Here is an 18955-nt window from a genome sequence, read left to right as displayed (position 1 = left end):
GTCTCAAACCCATTAAAATATTAGCAGTGTGATTATTAATATTGCTTCCACCAGAAACTCTTCCAAAAATGGCATATTTGGGAGAAATTAGATAAAATAATTCTTGGCTTATTGTATTAGAAGTGGTATTTTCTTCTGATAATTCTGTAGGATTTGGAGCAAAACAAAATATTCCTAGGTAAATCTTAATTTCTGTATACCTCATCAAAAACATCATGAATTTAAATGGGAATATAGGTAAAATTTTACTCACATTATGGTCAAGAATGAAAAACATCCTTAGCTACACTAATATTTGACTGAATATAGTAAACACCATTCTACATAACAGCTTCCAAATAAGGGGCAAGGGAGCTCAAGGGAAAACAGCCAGGGTCCATTTGCTTTGGGACATTCATCTTTGGTTGTCTCCGTATAACTGTCTCCTAGACATCTTCCTTACTCCATATAGGCTCACAATTTGCCATATCTTTCTGATACGGCTCTGCCTCTCTTAAGAAACATTTTTTGCTAAAACTGTGGTCTCATTTCTCTTGGTGAATGATTGTTTTAGGCAAGGGCATCTGACAAAATTGTGATAATTCAGAATTACAGAACAGTTCACAGAAAGCAATCTGTGAAGGATTTTTCTTGTTCCTGAAGGAGATAAAAGGCAGAGATGTTCTTTTATTTGCTTCTTGATCCTGTCCTCTTCATGTGACACCTTGAAATTGGATTGCTTTTTTTAATTTTAGACACTTAATAAAATGTTCAGTTTATTGTAATCACTCAGTGAAACTTGGCTACTGTTTTATTTTTATTATTATTATTAATTTTTTTTTGGGTGGGTGAGGAAGATTGGCCCTGAGCTAATATCTGTTGCCAATCTTCCTGTTTTTGCTTGAGGCATATTGTCCCTGAGCTAACAATTGTGTCAATCTTTCTCGATTTTGTATGTGAGATGCTGCCACAGTGTGACCTGATGAATGGTGTGTAGGTTCACAACCGAGATCTGAACCTGAGAACTCCAGACTGCTGAAGCAGAGCACATGAACTTAACCACTATGCGAGCAGGCCGACGCATTAATTTCTTTTTTTTCCTGAGGAAGATTAGACCTGAGCTAACATCTGCCACTAACCCTCCTCTTTTTGCTGAGGAAGATTGGCCCTAAGCTAACATCTGTGCTCATCTTGCTCTATTTTTTATGTGTGAGATGCCTACCACAGCATGGTTTAATAAGCGGTGCATAGGTCCATGCCCAGGATCTGAACCTGCAAACACCTGGCTACTGAAGCAGAGCATACAGAGTTAACTGCCACACCACCAGACCAGCCCCAGTTGCTTTTTTTTAATTTTATTGAGGACATAATAGTTTATAACATGGTGAAATTTGAGTTGTACATTATTATTTATCAGCCACCATATAAATGTGCCCTTTCACCCCTTTTGCCCACGCCACAATCTCCTTCCCCTCTGGTAACCCCTAAACTGTTCTCTTTGTCCATGTGTTAGTTTGTCTTCAACATATGAGTGAAATCATATGGTGTCTGCCTCTGTCTGGCTTATTTTACTTAGCATAATACCCTCAAGGTCCATCCATGTTGTTGCGAATGGGATGATTTTTGCCTTTTTTTATGGCAGAGTAATATTCATTGTATGTATGTATATATATATATATACACCACATCTTCTTTATCCAATCATGAGTCAATAGGCACTTGGGTTGCTTCTACTTCTTGGCTATTGTGAATAATGCCACAATGAACATAGGGGTGCATATGGCTTTTTGAATCCTTGATTTCAAGTTCTTTGGATAAATACCCAGTAGTGGGATAATTGGGTCATATAGTATTAATATTTTTAATTTTTTGAGAAATCTCCATACTGTTTTCCATAGTGGCTGCACCAGTTTGCATTCCCACCAACAGTGTACGAGGGTTCCCTTTTCTCCACATCCTTTCCAACATTTGCTATTTTTTGTCTTGGTGATTATAGCCGTTCTAACAGGTGTAAGGTAATATCTTAGTGTAGTTTGATTTGCATCTCCCTGATGCTTAGTGATGTTGAACACCTTTTAATGTGCCTATTGGCCATCTGAATGTCTTCTTTGAAAAAATGTCTGTTCATATCCTCTGCCCGTTTTTTGCTCGGGTTGTTTGTTTACTTATTGTTCAGTTGTGTGAGTTCTTTGTATATTTTGGAGATTAACATCTTTTCGGATATATGATTTGCAAATATTTTCTCCCACTTGGGTGGGTTGTCTTTTCACTTTGTTCTGATTTCCCTTGCCTTGCAGAAGCTCTTTAGTCTGATGAAGTCCCACTTGCTTATTTTTTCTTTTGTTTCCCTTGTTTGAGTCAACATGGTATTTGAAAAGATCCTTCTAAGAAAGATGTCAAAAAATGTATTGTCTATATTTTCTTCTAGGATTTTTATGGTTTCAGGTCTTACCTTCAATTTTTTGATCCATTTTGAGTTAATTTTTGTGGATGGCAAAAGATAGTGGTATACTTTCATTCTTCTGCATATGGCTGTCCACTTTTCCCAACACCATTTATTGAAGAGACTTTCCTTTCTCCATTGTATGTTGTTAGCTCGTTTGTCAAAGATTAGCTGTCCACAGATGTGTGGTTTTATTTCTGGGCTTTCAGTTCTGTCTCACTGTATCTGTGTGTCTGTTTTTGTACCAGTACCACACTGTTTTGATTACTATAGCTTTGTAGAATATTTTGAAGTCAGGAATTGTGATGCCTCCAGCTTTGTTCTCTCTTCTCAGGATTGTTTTAGCTATTTGAGGTCTTTTGTTGCCCCATATTAATTTTAGTATTCTTTGTTCTACTTCTGTGAAGAGTGTCATTGGAATTCTGATTGGGATTGCATTGAATCTGTAGATTGCTCTAGGTAGTATGGACATTTTAACTGTATTATTCCAATCCATATGCATGGAATATCTTTCCATTTCTTTATATCCTCATCAATTTCTTTCAGTAATGTCTTATAGTTTTCATTTTACAGGTCTTTCACCTCCTTGGTTAAATTAATTCCTAGATGTTTTGTTCTTTTTGTTGCGATGGTAAATGGGATTGTGGCCTTGTGTTCTCTCTCTGTTAGTTCATTATTAGAGTATAGAAATGCAACTGATTTTTGTAAGTTGATTTTGTACCCTGCAACTTTGCTCTAGTTGTTGATTATTTCTAATAGTTTTCCAATGGATTCTTTAGAGTTTTGTCTATAAAATCACATCATCTGCAAACAGTGAGAGTTTCACTTCTTCATTGCCTATTTTGATTCCTTTTATTTCTTTTTCCTGCCTAATTGCTCTGGCCAAAGCCTCCAGTACTGTGTTGAAGAAGAGTGGCAAGAATGGGCACCCTTGTCTTGTTCCTGTTCTCAGTGGGATGGCTTTCACTTTTCCCCATTGAGTATGATGTTTGTGGTGGGTTTGTCATATGTGGCCTTTATTATGTTAAGGTACTTTCCTTCTATTCCCACTTTATTGAGAGTTTTTATCATAAATAGATGTTGGACCTCGTCAAGTGCTTTCTCTGCATCTATTGAGATGAGCATGTAGTTTTTATTCCTCATTTTGTTAATGTGATGAATCACATTGATTGATTTGCAGATGTTGAACCATCCTTGTGTCCCCAGCATAAATCCCACTTGATCACAATGTATGATGTTTTTAATGTATTGCTGTATTCGTCCTGCCAATATTTTATTGAGGATTTTTGCATCTATGTTCATTAGTGATATTGGGCTGTAATTTTCCTTCTTTTTATTGTCCTTGTCTGGCTTTGGTATCAGGGTGATGTTGCCTCATAGAATGTGTTAGGAAGTGTTGCATCTTCTGTGTTTTTTTGGAATAGTTTGAGAAAGATAGGTATTAAATCTTCTTTGAATGTTTGGTAGAATTCTCCAGAGAAGCCATCTGGTCCTGGACTTCTGTTTTTTTGGAGGTTTTGATTGTTGTTTCAATCTCTTTACTTGTGATTGGTCTATTCAGATTCTCTATTTCTTCTTGGTTCAGATTTGGGAGGTTGTATGAGTCTAAGAATTTATCCATTTCTTCCAGATTGTCCACTTTTTTGGCATATAGTTTGTCATGGTATTCTCTTATAACCCTTTGTATTTCTATGGTATCCATTGTAATTTCTCCTGTTTCATTTATAATTTTATTTATTTGAGGCTTCTCTCTTTTTTCTTACTGAGTCTGGCTAAGGGCTTGTCAATTTTGTTTGTCTTCTCAAAGAACCAGCTCTTAGTTTCATTGCTCCATTCTACTGTTTTTTTGGTTTCAACTTCATTTATTTCTGCTCTGATTTTTATTATATCCCTCCTTCTGCTGACTTTGGGCTTTGTTTGTTCTTCTTTTTCTAGTTCTATTAGTTGTAGTTTAAGATTACTTATTTGAAATTTTTCTAGTTTGCTAAGGTGGGCCTGCATTGCTATGAACTTCCCTCTTAAAACCACTTACGCTGCATCCTATATGAGTTGGTGTGGTGTATTTTCATTTTACTTCTCATTTGTATCCAGATATTTTTTGATTTCTCCTTTAATTTCTTCAATGATCCATTGGTTATTCAGTTGCATGTTGTTAGTCTCCGCATGTTGGTCACTTCCCAGCTTTTTCTTGTAGCTGACTAGTTTCATAGAATTATGATCAAAGAAGGTACTTGATATGATTTCAATCTCCTTACATTTATTGAGACTTGCCTTGTTTCCCAAAGTATGGTCTATCCTTGAATATGTTCCATGTGCCCTTGAGAAGAATGTGTATTCTGCTGTTTTTGGATGGAATATTTTATGTATATCTATTAAGTCCATCTGGTCTAGTTTTTCATTTAATTGCACTATTTCCTTTTGACTCTCTATCCATGGATGTAAGTGGGGTGTTGAGGTCCCCTACTATTATTGTGTTGTTGTTAATATCTCCTTTTAGGTTTGTTAGTAGTTGCTTTATGTACTCTGGTGCTTCTGTGTTGGGTGCATATAAATATATAAGTACTATGTCTTCTTGGTGGAGTGTCCCTTTTATCATTATATACTGCCCCTCTTTGTCTTTCATTACCTGTATTGTCTTGTAGTCCACTTTGATATAAATATGGCAATACTTGCTTTCTTTTGTTTGCCATTAACTTGGACCATCGTCTTCCATCCCTTTATTCTGAGCTTGTGTTTGTCTTTAGAGCTGAGGTGTGTTTCCTGGAGGCAGCATATTGCTGGGTTTTGTTTTTTAATCCATCCCACCACTCTGTGTCTTTGCTGATGTCACCCCCTCACTTGAGTCATTTCTACGTTTCCAGGGTCCCACAGCATCCTTCCTGTGGTTTGATATGGGTCACAGCATGACACAGTCAGCGGCAGAGCAACATAGGGCCTTCAATTGCAGAGGACAGGGGAGCTCCAGGATTGCTATATTGACACTACTTATAGAGAATCAACATGCTGAGGAGGGCAGAACTGAAACCTACAGTCTTTTTTTTTAATTGAGGTAACATTGGTTTATAAAATTGTCTAGGTTTCAGGTACACAACATTATAATTCATCATCTGTGTATACTACAGCTTGCTCTCCACCAAAAGTGTAGTTTCCCTCTGTCACTATATAGTTGACCTCGTTTACCCACTTCACCTTCCCCTCACCCACCTTCCTCTCTGGTAACTACCTATCTGTTATCCGCTTCTATGAATTTGATTTTGTTTTGTTTTGTTTGTTCGTGAGAGGATGGGGAGAAAAAGGAACCCTCATTCACTGTTAGTAGGAATGTAAATTGGTACAGCCATTACAGAAAACAGTATGGAGATTCCACAAAAAATTAAGAATAGAACTACCATATGATGCAACCATTGTATTTCTGAGTATTTATCTGAAAAATATGAAAACACTAATCTGAAAAAATCATTGCACCCCTATGTTCATTGAAGCATTATTTACAATAGCCAAGATATGTAAAAAAGCCAAGTGCCCATTGACAAATGAATGGATAAAGATGTCATATATATATATATATATATATATATATATATATATATATATATATACATACATACAAAATGGGATACTACTCAGCCATAAAAAAGTATAATCTTGCCATTTGCAAGAACATAGATGGACCTTGAGGCTATTATGCTAAGTGAAATAAGTCAGATGGAGAAGACAAATACCATTTGATTTCACTCATATGTGGAAGGTAATAAACAAAATAAAACAAAAGGCTACATTCTTAATAGCCAGGGAGTTAACCATACTTGGAATTGTTCCACTTCCAGACTTATTGTTTTTGAATTTTCTGTAACTTGCAGCCACAAACATCATAAATTTTATTTTTCATTTCTTATATTGTAAAGGTTTACAAAACTAATCCTGTGCCAATTATACAGTAGATTCTAAGCATTTTTAAAAAGAATATAAATACAGTTCAAATATTGGTAAAATTTTCTCTGACTTGGAGGAGATCCAACAAGAATGAGTTTAGAAAACAACTTTGCATGGATTCTTTTCAAAGAATGAGAGTATGGTCACTGTCTTAAACAAGAGTAATGCTGAATAATCTCAAAACAGTGTTGAAAGTATTAAGATCAACCTATGAACATTGGTATTTTGTGAGCATGGAGAAACATTTTTACACTTCCAAATGTTAAAAAAAAATTTGTGAATAAACTTACATCAGTTATTAATAGATATGAAAGTGTGAAAATTTAAATTTCACTTCTTATAAAACTATAGTTGACTATGGCATATTTAAGGGTGTAACCTAAGAATGCTAAAAATAATGAAGTACTCAGTCTGAACATGAATTTGGCTACAGAAAGCTGAATTGACAATGAGCTACTTACTCTCTTGTAATGTCATCACTTTGAAGGTAGTGTGATGGTTCATGACACAGAAAGAGAAATCACAAAAAGAAAAGCCAAGTGGCATTGGCAGAAATTTCACAAAGAGTATTTAAAAAGGGGCATACAATTCTTTGATTCCACATTGAATGTAAATGAGCAGAAGAATATTTTTACCAGGCCTAGCTGGTAAAATCTCTTTACCAGAGAGATTTTAATTTCATTTGTGCTCTTTGACACTTTTTTTTTATTTATTTTATTTTGAGTCTTACTTTCCTCACTCTGGCTGTGCTCAGGAGCCCAGAATACAATTCTTTTCTGGTATCAGCCTCTTTCTGAATTGTATAGAGTGCACAGGCCAGTAATTTGTACTACATTGACTTGATAGATTTTTTAAAAAGCAAAGTATTGTACTTCTTTTGAGCACTATTTTTAATGTAGACTAAACACTGTAGGGATCTCCATGTTTGGAAAAGGATACTAAATCTTTTCAGGGTTGAGGGAGAAAAGGAAAATAGTCAAAAGGAAGTATTTGTTAATGGGAATAGTAGCTTCTAAAACCTAATTATGTAGCTTCCTCTAGCATCCCCATCATAATGTTTTTTTTTTTTTTTTGAGGAAGATTATCCCTGAGCTAACATCTGCTGCCAATCCTCCTCTTTTTTGCTGAGGAAGACTGGCCCTGATCTAACATCCATGCCCATCTTCGTCTACTTTCCATATGGGACACCTACCACAGCATGGCTGACAAGTAGTGCCATGTCCACAAACAGGCGAACCCCGGGCTGCCAAAGTGGGACGTGCGAACTTAACCACTGTGCTACTTGGCTGACCCCCCCATCATTGTTTTTTTCCATTCTATTAGTAACTTTCATTGATCTATGCTTTTCATTCCAATTTGTAGCACATTTGTGTTCCTTTAGAGATTATTTGATTGCTAGATGTCTTTATGGAAAAGATCTGCCCCATATATAAAATATTTTTATCCATAGTTCACATATACTTTCATTTATGTTTAATTTTTTGCTAAAAGTCAGAAGTGTGGAGAAATTTTATAATTAAATATATACAATTTATGTAGCTATATGAAGTCAATTAGTCAACAATCATTTACTGAGCTTCCTCTTTGTGAATTGCTGAAACTATTGAGGAGAAGTGGTGTATAGCAGCAGTAATTGTTAATATGATATAATATGGTATGGAGCCTTTACTCTCAAGGTGTTCCCTAAATGTTAAATAATTTGCATAAAATTTCTTTTCGTTATTATTAGTGGCTAGATAATTACAAAACTATATTTAAGCTTGTGATATATTATTTATTTATCATGAACAGTGAGTTAAGCTAACCAAATCATAGTCTAACTTCAAACAAAGTGAATGAGTAAATAAGTAATTTAGTTATCTACTTCCTAGGCATGATAGCTGCACGCATGGTTTCTATTCGAAAAAAAAAAAAAAATACAGTTGCAGCTATAATTTCCTAAGATTGACCTTTCATTCTTTTTCCTAATAAATGTTCTCATCATTTCTTTTATTCACCATTTCTTAAATTTAAATGAACATATTTAATCCATCTCCCTGCCCTTCTCTCATCTTCTCTTTCTTTTCTTCCTCCACTTCTTTTTCTCTTTCTTCTTTCTTCTCCTGCTCTCTCCTTCTCCTCCTCATCTCCCCCTCTTTCTTCTCTTCTTTTTCTTGCTTCATCGCCTCAAAGAACTCCTCAAAGAACATTTAGCTAAATACCAAGTGAGGAACAATCAGTTAACCATTAGTAGCAAGTAGATAGTTACTGACTATCCAAAGAGACGGTAAGAGAGAATTATATATATTTTGGGGGCTTAATTTAAAAGAATAATTACATAAAGTTGGTATTAATGATAGAGTCTTACAATTTGCTTTAATTCTGCTTTTTGGGGGTTATCGAAAATATGATTCCATCATTTCCAAAAATTATGCCATTTTATAATAATTTCAACGCCACAATAAATTCTCATTATTGTTATTTTAATATGGACCCTTAAAAAGGGTGTACCTGTATTATAGGAAAAGTTTTGTAACTGTTCTTTTATATGCATTTAATGTTAACTGGTCTCCAATTTTTGGAGATAAAATTATCAGAAAGGCAGAAAATTGTAAAGGTTGTTCAAGAACATATTTGCATGACCCATAAGGAAATATTTAATTGTTCATATGGAGATGGTTTCAAAATGGAAAATTCTGAGACAGCATTCAGAGAATGTTACAGTCTAAAAAGGAGCATAGCCTGAAAAACAGACCAAGAAAAGGAGATGCATGGTGCCACTTACATGTTTACCAGAACCTTACTGGATATGTGGCCTTCATCATCATAAACTTCTTAATGTGTTGGCTACTAACGTTTGTTTATTTTTTGTTTGTTTTGTTAAGAAATAAAAGGATAAAGAAACAGTATATTTATGCTAGAAGCAACTTTATCTTTTATAAACAAAAGATATGTTAGTGATGAGAGCTAATGAGTAAAAGAGCAATAAAAAGGGGGACAGAGATGACAGTAGAGGGCACCTGTACACCTCAGGGTGCAAATAAGAAAAGGACAAATAGCAATGTAGTAGAAAAATTACATTTCAGTAGTGGCAGTTTATAGTTGACCTAATGACAAGGTCGAGTATTATGCACTGAGTGTAAAATTAATGTCAAGTCGAAATGGGCTTTTCATCTGGATGGCACTTGCTAATGCAAAGCATTTTAAAAAGAAGCCATCAGCAACACTTGGGGAAAGATAATTCTGAAAGGAGAAGTAATCCATGTCATTTATTTTAAGAGGAAAAATAAACCCTTGAGAGCAAAGCTTTCATTTCCATGTTTAATTTGGAAGAAAAAGAGTGAGTTGCAGACAAAAGTCAGATAGATATCAATAATTATTTCTGTTCACCTGGAAAGAGGAGAGTAATTTAATTTGTATTAAGGCAAAATTGAACATTTTTCTCTTTGCTGAAAAAAGACCTTTGGTGTTATGTCCAAACTTAACCAAATAGCATTTAGTATCCTAAAAAGAAAATGGCAAACAAAGTAATTTATATTAATAATACTTGATGTCTTAGATAGGAGGCAGCTCTCTAACCAGGACTGTACTTTCTAGTCCCGTGGAGACTAAATGGGGCCATGTTGACTAGGTTTATTGACCAAATCTGAGTGGAAATGATAAGTGACACTTCTGTGTCAAGGCACTTAGGAAATGGGTCATGCTCCTCTAACTTCTCTTTGCCAATCTGCCATTGAATGCAGAGGATCCAAGTACACTAAGAAACAGAAAGAGTTGTGTTCCTGAATCACTTCATGGACGTCTACTAGCTACCTCAACAGTCCTCATTCAACTGAAATGAGAAAAAGAATAAACTCTACAGCATTAAGCCACTGAACTTTTGGAGTTTTATTTTTCATGCCTAACTAATCCAGCTGAAAAAGAAAAAGCATTTTCCTTGAAAAATAGTGAATCTTCAAACACTGCTAATGTACAAGAAGAGACTTTAAATCTCTGAAATATAATAATGTTTCCTAGTGATTTGGTAAATAAATGTCCATCTCCAGAAACTTGTAGCTAAAATTCCCACATATGTATGTAATCAATGTACTGGAATACAGCTAAAAGAAAAGCAATTTACTTACAAAATCAAGCCAAGCTGTTTTCTGGTTTTCAGCTTTATAAATACCCATCTCCAATTTTCCATTCAATATGTACTTAAATGTTTGGGAAAACACTCTATATTCCCTTTACTTGGTGGAATTTGTGGTACAAAATATACCAAATTTGGTACTTGATCAATTTTATACCATCAAATAAACTGGGAGAGTCTCAAGAATGAGTACTCTCTTTTTTGAAGATTGAGTAATCACCATATATTTCAGTGTCAAGAATGTCAAAGTCAAATACCAATCCATAGAAACAATCAAGTCAAATTCCATATTAAGAGATTTTGCAGCCAACACTGAGAACTGGGTCATAAGGGTTGATATATGCAAAACAACAAGACATCAATGTCAGGAAAGAACTTTGTTTTGTCAAAACCCAGAACAAAGGAAAGCAAAGCTAAGTTACAAGCTAAAATTCAGAAAGTCATAGACATACACACACGAGAAATTTTAGATGCAGAAGATCAATAACAGATTATTTGTTAACTGAGCCCCTAGCCACATTTCTTCTGGTTTTCTCTTCTATCTTTGATTTGCTGGTTAACACACATCTTTTCTGGTCAACCTACTTTCCTTCAAGGCTATGCTTATCATGAATGCCCTCCAATGCTATTCACATTGTGCAACATGGAGAGTATGCAAAGACACATAGGTATCACACAAAAATAACTTTTTAATAGATTTTTATCCCCAAGCTGTTGTTGCCCAAAATGGACTAACATATTTTTTACCAGCTTCACAAAGAGAAGTTCTGAATTCAAGTTGTTCACTCTTTGAAATTATTGTATTCCAAGATAAAAAACAAAAATATTCTCTAGTGAAATGTATTGAGATTTGTCAGCTGTTCTATTAGGAAATATCTGTGCCTGGGACTTTTAAAGTATTTGCTGGGAATAATGCATTGAATTCAAATGTGTAACATGTTGTCTGTATGATTTACAGAAGACATCACATTAAATTTCTAAATATTGTTAAAGGACCATTATTGTATCTTTAGCTATTGTGAAGTAGGATAAAATTAATGCACAAAAACATTTTTAAGAATATTTATTAAATCCCTACTATCTGTTTATACAAACCAATGTGACAAATTCTCAGTCTTTAAAGATCTGATACTACAGGAAGGAGTCAGAAGATTGATTCTTTTAATATAAGATGAATAAAATAATTTTATAAAAGTTGTCATTGTCTCCAAAGAAGAGATGTCAATTGAAGCTACTACACTGGTTATAAATGAGCAGTAGGAGTGGAGTTGTCGTATAGAGTATATCTGAAGAAACGAGGAAGAGTTTTTTTCAAGTTAACACAACCTAGTCACATTTTTTTTTCTTCTGGGGACCCTTAACAAACTTTGCCAGTGAAAACGACAACTGTAGCTGACGAACCTCTCCAGGGAATTATAATTTGTCTTCTGCCTGCATGATGTGTCTTAAGATTTGAAGAACTTTCCTTTATGCGGATCAAGTATAAGAACGGTGCCACGTAGTGATGGGAGAAGGTGGTATAGACCGGATGGACTAATGGAGAATACCGGGAGCACAGAGAGAAGTTAATGATTTTTTGCATATTTGATGATTTACCTAAGAAAATGCATTTAAAATGGTTTATGAATTGACTCTTTTCTATCATTCTAAATTTTAAATGTGTCACCTTTATTGTGGTTTACAAATCAAAATATTTAGTAGCTAAATCTCTCTATCTTAGCAAATGAGAAGATGTTTTTCAAGTTACTTGGGATAAATGTTTATAAAGTGATTAAATCTCAATTTTCTTTAGAAGTAAAAACGTGGCAGACTTTCTTTATATACTATATTATTTACTCTTTATATCCCTCTAAGTCACCTTTGAATATTTCGAGAAGGACAGATAGTTGTGAGAGACAATATGCACGCATGGAAAAGAAAAGATAACTGATAAATGAGCCTCTGGACTGGGCAAAAGCAACCGGAATCAAGGGCAGGTGCAGAAGATAGCAGCAGATAGAGAGGATTGACTATGAAATAAGATTCACCTTTGATAAGTGCAATCACACGTGCAGTTTTGAATCAAGAGAAAGGAAAGAGGTAAGTGTTGAGGGAGGTAGAGTTATACATTTGGCGTCTGAAAGTTGAGAAGTCCCTTCCTGAGTGTCTGTTACCTTTATGACCTGTGAGACTGGGGGGAAAGCAGGGTTAAAAAAAGTAAGGATTAAGGAGAATAGAGAAGGTATGACCAAGTTGTTTTAGAAAAGTAGGAAAAGAAATGACCAAAGAAATGTGACAAAATTTCCCTTAGTTTTTGAGCACCCAGTTGAGGTTACTGATTTATATTTTATTTGTGCTGTTCACATAATAAAAGGCTCCCCAAGCCAGAGGAGGAGGATGACTGGAAATAACCAGGGCTGTGGATGTACCATGTGGGTACAACAGAAAGGAAAGGCAGAAGGACTGTAATGATAGAAACAATTTCAGTTTATGTGATTTTATTCAATGGATTTTAATAGTGTGTATAAGAGAATTATGTAGAAGCTAATGGTGTTAGACTTCAATATGAATGAGATATGCGAGATGAAAAGATCAAGTGTTTAAAGATGCTGCATTTATCACGAAAAGCAAAGAATAAAATATAAATGTATGGCATTTTGAAAGTTATATTATGAGGTCCTTAATTATACAATATATCTACATACAGAAAAAGAATGATTATTGACATGTTATATTAAAAAAATGCAACATAAAAATGCAATATATAAAAATGCAATATAAATTTGTTAAAATTATCCTTGAAAGTTTTCTATAATTCAATTTAATAACAACAACTAAGCATATTATAAACTTTCTCTGAAATCACTGTCTGGAATGGAGAAGAAATGGACGTTTTAATGTAAGCATGTTGATTTTTGAGCAAAGATTTCTGTTTTCAGCTGTGTTTTATCACAGTTTAAGCAATGGTGGCAGGGGCATGAATCAATCAGGCAAGATTAGGTTATGTTGCAATAACAAAGAACCCCAAACACTTAGTGAAAAAAATTACCAAAATTGCCTTTCTTTGTTTTTATTTCTTAATGTCTTACGCAAGTCGCATATTTAAAAGGGCCACTTAGGGTCTCTTATCTGTGTCACTGTGATCCTCACAAAGTAGCCACTATTAGAAATAGTGCTTCAAGAGGAAAAAGAAGTCACAAAGTATCCTCTGAATTTTAAATACTCCACCTGGAAATGAGACAAATCACTTCTGCTCACATTTCCCTGGAAATAATCACAAGATGAAATGCAATTTCAAGGGAAAGTGCAAACGTACAGAGTGATTGAAATGAAAAAAAGCTAGCATATTTGTGAAGAAGTCTAATGTGTATTAGACTCCTTGTAAAACAAAAGACATTGAAACTTCTTATTGTGTAAATGTCAAAACTCAGAGGTAAACATTAATTTTTCAGTTTGTCTTCCTGGTTAGAAAAATTAATTTACTTTTCTCAATTTTTCATATCAACTAAGCATCAAAGTTGAATTTGGAATTCAAAACTGCCATTTAGCAATTGGTTGAGGAAGACAATTGTTTTATTTTTTCAAAGTTAAAAATGGAGAAAGATCCTTTGTAGAGTCAACTGAATGCAAATGGTACTATAAATTTGATTCCAGCTCTATTGAAAATAAATTCCACATTTATGTGCTTCTGTAATTAGTTCCAATCAGCATGCTATAAATATGTAAATGTTTTACCATCCATCACTTGCATCTTCAGTTTAAAAGATGCACACGAATTCTGAGCAGGTATTACCTCAGTGTGGATTTGACTGACTGAAATAAAAGCTACAGACAACTCTTTCTCTTTTTTTTGAGTTTTAATGTCTTATTTTTCCTTCTACTGAATATAGTAATCATTATTCTCTAAAATCAGAGAAAACTAAAAGAAGTAGTGTTAAATTAAAATTGAAGGAGCTGGCCCAGTGGCACATGCAGCAGTTAAGTTTGTGTGCTCTGCTTTGCCAGCCCGGGGTTCCCTGCTTTGAATCCCAGGCACAGACCTAGCACTGCTTATCAAGCCATCCTGTGGCAGGCATCCGACATATAAAATAGAGGAAAATGGGCACAGATGTTAGCTCAGGGCCAGTCTTCCTCAGCAAAATGAGGAGGATTGGCAGTGGATGTTAGCTCAGGGCCAATCTTCCTCAAAAAGACAAATAAGTAAATAAATAAAATAAAATTGAAAAGGAAGAAATTTTGGTTATGGAGACTTGAGAGATGGAAATAAACCCTCTTTATTAATGTTTTAAAGGTTTACACAAAGATAGTGACATTGGAATAGGAAGAGAATGTTGCTTATTAAATATATAGCTGAAAGAGGGTAGGAGTTTCCCATAATGCTTTGCCATTCTCTCAGAGCGTGGGTCTCCTATTAAAGTCAACAATTTTCGACATAATTCCCATCGTGAAACAGGAGGGAAGTCTGATGCACCTCCAGCAGCAGTGCTTCACTTTTGCCGTGATCCTCTCAGAGGCTTTGAAGTGGCGTGGGGCTCATCCCTCAAGGGGTGCTTTGCATGTCAAAATTCCCTCAGGGGAGTGATGTTTAAAAACAGGCAGTTGGAAAACTACCCCTGCAGGAGATTCTGATATTCCCAGCTTCAACTCAGTTATTTTTGTTGAGAGTAAATGAAAACTATTCCAACACTAATTTTCTTCATATGTAAAATACAAAATCAAGAATGGAAATTTCAGCGGGTTCATATTCCTAGAAGTTGTCGCGTTAAAGAATTTACTAGTAGTTTCAAATCTGTCATTGGAAGTGACCATGTAAATAAATAAACATCCAAAACAGCAACCAAAACCAACTAAGAATGGAAAGTGTTTATACCAGTATGCTTAGGCTAGGCAAGTGTAGGTATAATCTAACAGGTTTGTGTGCAATTTGTGAACTTATTTCAGTTCATGTCATGAGATTTTGATGTCAAAACCAGTTTGGATTTAGTGGAATTTTGTGTGGGAGCACCTCATTTGTATAGCTATCACGTATTCAGAATACTGTATTATTAAGAATTCTTTTTAATATCTCAATATAAACATAAGCATTTTCTAAGGTGTTCACTACCCATCCATTCATTCATTCAGCATATATTTATTGAGTAACTCCTATGGCCAGTCACTGGTAATAAAAAAATGAGAAAAAAAATGATACATTCTACCCTGTGGCAGTTTATAGCCTAGTGGCAAAAGACAGTCACCCAAATAAATTAAAAATTACAAAATACAGATAATTGTTATAAAAATAAAACTATAAATTACTATTTATAAAGCATATAAAGCATACCTCACTAATTTGGAAGATAAGAGGTTTCCCACAAAAATGACTTTTAACTGTAATATAAAGAATTGTTAGAACAAAGTTCAATGTTTGGGAAGCAGAGCTCTGCAGAGAGAATTGCTATTGGAAGAACAATATACATGAAAGTCCTTAATGCAGAAAAGAACATAGAATATTTAAGGAAGCCACACCAAGCCAGTGAGCCTGGAGCATGGTGAGCTGGAGAAGGGAAGATGGAAGATAAAACTGGGATGTTTTACAAGGACTAAGAAAGACTGGATCTCGTAGGCCAAGTTGAAGGTGTGTGTTTCCGGCCTACGAATCGCAAGATGTAAAACAGGTTTTATACATTTAATGATATTATTAAATTTGCATTTTAAAAGATAACTTTATTTGCCATGTAAAAAACGAATCAGATGAATGAACGGGACAGAGTAAGCTATGTGACGTACCAAATACAGCTTTTCAATCACAATGCAATCACCAGGACACTGTTATAGAGAGCTCTTTTTCATAAAAATTACTCTAAAAGTAACACCATTATAGCCAGCCCTGACAGTCTCATGGCTAAGATTTGGCCTCCGTGGCCCAGGGTTAATTTCCCTGTCAGGGAACCACACCACCCGTCCGTCATTGTCACACTGTGGCAGCTGTGTGTTGCTGAAAGCTATGCCACCAGTATTTCAAATACCAGCAGAGTCACCCACTGTGGACAGGTTACAGCAGAGCTTCCAGACTAAGACAAACTAGGAAGAAGGACCTGGCCACCCACTTCTGAATTAATTGGCCTCAAAAACTCCATGAACAGCAGCGGAGCATCGTCTGATGTAGCGCCCAAAGGTGAGAGGATGGCGCAGAAAGACCGGGCACGGTTCTGCTCTGCTGTACACAAGGTCACTAAAAATCAGAATCCACTGGACAGTACTAACAACAAAACACCCTTGTAGAACAGTGAAATACGTTTTTTTAATCACCGTGGACGTTTTCCAGGTTTTCCACCTGAATATGTGTGTGTATTCAATCTCTGAAAAGATAAGATTAATAAATTGGAATCTTTCCTATGTGATTTAAAATGAATAACTTAAAAGGGAAAATTGCAAAAGAAATTGACAAAATACATTGCATAGGAAGAGATAGCTATGAATTTTTTTACATTATACTTTTTATTGAAAGCAGTATTTTGGAGCATTTTTATACTTAATATGACACTGTAACTTTTGTAAAACACAAGACACATTGTTGACAAACCCACTATTTATTACATTATATATTATATTAGAATATTATATTATATTACAATAAAGATTTATTTCCCTCTCTAGACTAAAATGAACATTTTTGTGTTAAAGCTGTCAAATCTAATTTGTTAAATAACTATAAAATTTACCAAAGGAGTACTAATCAATAGAGGCTACCTTATTAGTGATTTATTGTAATCATGGATATCAAAATGTAAAAACGTTGAATTCTTGTCTAATTTGTCAATGATCATATTATTTAAACCAACATAAAAAACATGTAATTTTAAGTTATTTTCTTGTGTTATTAAATTGTAACATGTGAAAATATGTACTGCTTTACTCTCAGTTTTAGAAAAAGTTAATTATGATAAGTAAATTATGACATTAAAAGCCAAATTTTCACACTTTGATTACTATTAAAAAAATAATGAAGACTGAGGGACCATCCTCAAAAAGCTCTGTTCACATATTCTGGAAAGCCAAAACTGACTTCCAGATGAGGGCATAATTGTCCATTTTATGATTTCTTATAAAATGAGCTTTCTCACAGTTGGCAGTCTCCAGTAATACATTGAGTCATGACAGATATTAATTAACGAGGGGTGCCCTTCTCTTGACATCGTGAGTCTCAAAAATACTTTCTCTCTCACTAGATTAGAAACTGTAAGAAATGACTAAAGCCAAGAATAGAAATTAATTAAGGATTTTATTAACCTCAAAGGTAATGCCTGATTTGTTTTCAAGCTGAATTTGACAACAGCCATGTCAGAATCAAGCTCAAATCAGGTGACTTAATGGAGTCAATCTACTGAGTGAAGAATCTGGCATTAACATCCTGAAAGTAAATTAACACAAGTATAAACAATTACAGCCCATTGACTATATAGAATAGGCATTTAGAAATTTGTGTTAACAGACATGATTAGAGTTTTTTTATTATTATTTCTATCACCACCACACTCAGAGACATTCAGATAAGTGTAGGTTGTGTTTTAAATATTTCTAAAACAATATATTCATTCAAAATGAACATCCAAGCCCTTCTTTGAATAATATAGCAAATATAGTTAATATGTAAAATGTGGGACAATAAAACAGAGAGTATTCTATAGTCCTGTCGTGGTGATGTAATATTTACTCTGTAGCATCACAGTTTTCTTTTCATCATGAATGTTATCATAAATGTAAGGATGTATTTACTTTTTCTATTAGTCAAAATATCGTAATCAACATATGTCTCACAGATAATGTTTAATTGAACCAAGGAATTTAACCAGAAACAAATACTGTAGAAGGAAAATGTATTCAAAATTGTTGTGACCTTTTCTGGAATATTCTTGTAATTTTAACTATCATCTAACGTAAAGTTCTCCAACTGAAGGCTGAGTGAGTTAATGTACCTTTCGCATATTGGGCTATTCCTCTAGAAGCAGCAGCAAAATTCTTTTCTATTGGTAAGGGACCTTAATAAAACAGATGTGAAAATCATCAGCCTAAGGGCATAAATCAGTTTTGGCCAAGGATAAATTTTTACAACCATAATAGTGAAAGTTTATCTCAATTCACATGCACAGCAGTTAAGGGCATGTCTTTATAAATTTGGTTGAAATGTACTTGTTTTCAAATAAGCACCAGAAAATGCTAATGATCCTTAAGGCTTGACTTTTGTCAAGAGGAACATATTCTTCTTTTATAAGAAGGAGCACGTCTCTAATTAGTAACGAAGAAGATTTGTTTCATATATTTTGCTGGCAACTTTCCTCTATGTGAAAATGTGATGGCTTATATGTTTCTTAAATTTGTAGCTTCAAAAACTGAAGTATATGATATCCAAGCTAATCTATTGCTTGAAAAGATGGTGTGATTTGGCAAATTCTAGTAATAGGAAAATAATTACAAACTCCTTGCCTAGAAACCTAAACAGACTTAGCTATACATGTCCTCTGTGAGTG

Source organism: Equus caballus, chromosome 17 (assembly GCF_041296265.1).
Source record: "Equus caballus isolate H_3958 breed thoroughbred chromosome 17, TB-T2T, whole genome shotgun sequence".
NCBI classification, from domain to species: Eukaryota; Metazoa; Chordata; class Mammalia; order Perissodactyla; family Equidae; genus Equus; species Equus caballus.
This window is presented reverse-complemented; position numbering follows the sequence as displayed.